Source organism: Lutra lutra, chromosome 5 (genome assembly GCF_902655055.1).
Source record: "Lutra lutra chromosome 5, mLutLut1.2, whole genome shotgun sequence".
NCBI classification, from domain to species: domain Eukaryota; kingdom Metazoa; phylum Chordata; class Mammalia; order Carnivora; family Mustelidae; genus Lutra; species Lutra lutra.
Window position 1 is genome coordinate 144506156 of NC_062282.1, and position 4059 is coordinate 144510214.

Genomic DNA, 4059 nt, shown 5'->3' on the forward strand with positions numbered 1-4059 from the left:
ATGGGGATGGAGACAGCTCTATGGGGGCCAGCAACAGCCCTCTACAAGCAAAGGAGGCCAGCCCTGCTGATTCTAGCCTGTTTGTAGGCCATAGAAAGGAGGGCTGTGCCCAAAGTTGCTCCACTCCTGGCAGGTGGGGACAGGACCTGCAGGGGGTCAACCAGGGAGGGCACCTGTAGGGTTTGCCTGGGAGCTTGGCACAGGGGGAGTGTTCCTGGCTCCAGCATGCTGACCGTGAGGTTGGTTTCCTACCTCTGAAGCCTCAGGCTCCCCTTTGTATGATGGAGTACTGTTGGCCCCCATCCCTGGGAGCAGAAGGTAGGGAGGCCCCACAAGCAGATTTGCTCAGGACAGACTAGGAGAGTGGCTGTTCTTTAAAGCAGCCCAGGGCCTGCCCCCTTGAAGAAGGTGCCCACGTCCATGGTCCCCAGCTCTGGGTTCCTGCCACCAGCCTCTGACAGGGACCCTCATCCTACTTTGTCCCTCATCCCTGTGGATAGGTGGTCTTCCTGGAGCTGTTCCTGCAGAGGGCAGAGAAGCCCATCATGGTGGGACACAGGGTCACCTACTAGGTCTTCACTGACCAGTGGGCTGCCGGGACCATGTGCCCCCTGGGAGGGCTAGAAGGTGGTGGTCCTAGAGGTCCCCAGCACCCCACACTGGCAGGATGTGTCCATGCAGCACATGGCGATGGTCAGCTGCTTCTGTGAGCAGCGGTTCCTCCGTGAGGTGGACGACCTGGTGTTTGCAGATGTAGACATGAAGTTCTGCGATCATGTGGGCATGGAGATCTGTCCCCCTTCTTTGGCACCCTGCAACCCAATTTCTATGGGTGGCCTGTGAAGACTTCAGCTTCCAGTGCTGGCCACAGTTCTAGGCCCAGATCCCCAGGGACCAGGGCAATGTTTATGACATGGGAGCCTCTTTTGGGGGGTTGGTGGTAGAGGTTCACTGACTGACCTTGGCCTGTCACCAGGTGATGGGGGTCAACCTGGCCAATGGGGTTGAGGTTGTGTGGTGTGATGAGAGCCTCTTGAACAGGTACCTGCAGGACCACAAGCCCACCAAGGTGCTATCCCTGGAGGACCTGTGGGATCTGTGGGACCTGTGGCTGCTGGGATGCCCTCCCTCCCCCCCACCATTTCATGAAGAAGCTGAGATTTGTGGCAGTGCCCAAGAATCACCAGGACATCTGGGACTCATAAAGGGCTGTCTGTCTCTGTCAGGCAGTACTGTTCTAAGCCAGAGCTCTCAGAGCAGGTTCCTACTTTGGTCCCCTCCAAGGAGATCATGTAGCCCAGCACTGGCCACACAGGCATGTCAGGCCCCCAGCTGTACCCACACACAGGAGGCCTGCCAGGGGACACAAGGTCCTTTCTGTGGTCACACTACATTCTGATAACTTGTAGGTCATTTGCAGCTATGAATGGATCCAGCTTTATGTCAGATGTTTTCCTGTGTCAATGCTGAGCAATTGTCTTTAAAAAAGAACAGTTGAGGGAAAAGGTTTTCTTCCTGGTTCTAGACAGATAACACCTGGTGGGGCTGGGAGTGAGGGTCCTGCAGCACCTGGGGAGCCAGGATGGCCTCTGGTTGAGTCTTCCCTCCCGGTCCCTGCACCTTGACATGGCCATGGGGCTTCAGGTGCAGGGGTGCACCGAGCCACTCTCAGATCTCCAGTCCTCTGACCGCCAGAGGCCTTGGCAATGGCCACTAGCTCAGCCTCCAGGAGCATGGAGCCCTCTGGGTTATGTACAGTTTCTGCCTTGGTTTTTATTTATTTTTAAATTTAATTTAATTTTTAAAATTTAAGCCAACATATAGTACATCAGTAGATTTTAATGTGTTCAGTGATTCGTTAGTTTCCTATAACACCCAGTGTTCATCACAACATGTGCCTTCCTTAATACCTGTCACCCAGCTACTCCTTCTCCCCACCCCACCCCCTTCTGTAACCCTCAGTTTGGTTCCTAGAGTCCAGAGTCTCTCATGGTTTGTCTCCCTCTCTGATTTCTTCCCATTCAGTTTCCCTCCCTTCCCCTGTGGTCCTCCACTCTATTCCTTATGTTCCATGTATGAGTGAAACCATATGATAATTGTCCTTTCTCTGCTTGACTTATTTCACTCAGCATAATCCCCTCCAGTTCCATCCCTGTCAATGAAAATTATGGGTATTCATTCTTTCTGATGGCTGAGAAGTATTCCATTGTCTATATGAACCACATCTTCTTTATCCATTCATTTGTTGAAGGACATCTAGGCTCTTTTCACAGTTTGGCTATTGTGGACATTGCTGCTATGATTATTGGGGTGCAGGTGGCCCTTCTTTTCACTACATCTATATCATTAGAGTAAATACCCAGGAGTGCAATCACTGAGTCATAGGGTAGCTCTATTTTCAATTTATTGAGGAACCTCCAGAATGTTTTCCGGTGTGACTACACCAGTTTGCATTCCCACCAATGGTGTAAGAAGGTTCCCTTTTCTCCACAACCTTGCCAACACTTGTTGTTTCCTGTCCTGTTAATTTTAGCTATTCTAACTGGTGTAAGGTGGTCTCTCATTATAATTTTGATTTGTAATTCCCTAATGTTGAGGGATGTTGAACACTTTTCTTGTGTCCGCTGGCCATTTGGATGTCTTCTTTGGAGAAATATCTGTTCATGTCTTTGGCCTATTTCTTGATTGGATTATTTGTTCTGTGGGTGTTGAGTTTGGTAAGTTCTTTCTAGATTTTGGATACTAACCCTTTATCTGATACATCATTTGTGAATATCTTCTCCCATTCTGTCAGTTGTCTTTTGGCTTTGTTGACAGTTTCCTTTGCTGTGCAAAAGCTTTCTATCTTAACAAAATCCCAACAGTTCATTTTTGCTTTTGTTTCCCCTTGCCTTTGGAGATGTGTCTTGCAAGAAGTAGCTCTTGCTGAGGTCAAAGAGGTTGCTGCCTCTGTTCTTCTCAAGGATTTGGATGAATTCCTGTCTCACATTGAGGTCTTTCATCCATTTGGAGTCTATTTTTGTGTATGGAATAAGGAAATGGTCCAGTCTCATTCTTCTGCATGTGGTTAACCCATGTTCCCAGTACCATTTATTGAATACACTTTTCCCCCCATTGGATCTTCTTTCCTGCTTTGAGGGAGATTAGTTGACCTAGAGCTGAGGGTCCATTTCTGGGCTCTCTATTCTGTTCCATTGATGTATGGGTCTGTTTTTGTGCCAGTACCATACAATCTTGATGATTACAGCTTTATAAGAGAGCTTGAAGTCTGCAATTGGGTTGCCACCAGCTTTGGTTTTCTTCTTCAACATCCTTTTGGCTAGTTGGGTTTTTTTTTTTTTTCTGCTTCCATACAAATTTGGGGATTATTTATGCCAGTTCTGTGAAAAATGTGGATGGTATTTTGATAGAGGTAGCATTGAATCTTTGGATTGTTCTAGGTAGCATAAACATTTTCACAATATTTATTCTTCCAATACATGAGCATGGAACGTTTTTCCATTTCTTTGTGTCTTCCTCCATTTCTTTCATGACTGCTGTATAGTTTTCTGAGTACAGATCCTTTGCTTCTTTGGTTAGATGGATTCCTAAGTATCTTATGGTTTTGGGTGCAATTATACATGAGGTGGACCCCTTCTCTTTCTTCTGTCGCATTGTTGCTGTACACAAATGCAAGTGATTTCTGTGCATTGATTTTATATCCTGTCACTTTAGGGATAATTCCTGGGTGAGTTATAGCAGTTTGGGGTGGAGTCTTTCAGGTTTTCCATAGAAAGTATCCTATTGTGTGCAAAGGTTGAGAGTTTGACTTCTTGTTTGCTGATTCAGATGACTTTTATCTCTTTTTGTTGTCTGATTGCTGAGGCTAGGAATTCTAGTACTATGTTGAACAATAGTGATGAAAATGGGCATCCCTGTCGTGTTCCTGACCTGAAGGGAAAAGCTCTCAGTTTTCCCCATTGGGAAATGTGGGTTTCCCATAGATAGTCTTTATGATGTGGAGGTATGTACCTTCTATCCCTTCACAGCGAAGAGTTTTGATCAAGAAGAGATGCATTA

General features: G+C 47.0%; 1 pseudogene; it reads left to right on the forward strand.

Moving 5' to 3' along the window:
- Positions 1–512: 512 nt before the first annotated feature.
- LOC125101221 (histo-blood group ABO system transferase-like) lies at positions 513–1205 on the forward strand (annotated as a pseudogene).
- The last annotated feature ends 2854 nt before the right edge of the window (positions 1206–4059 follow it).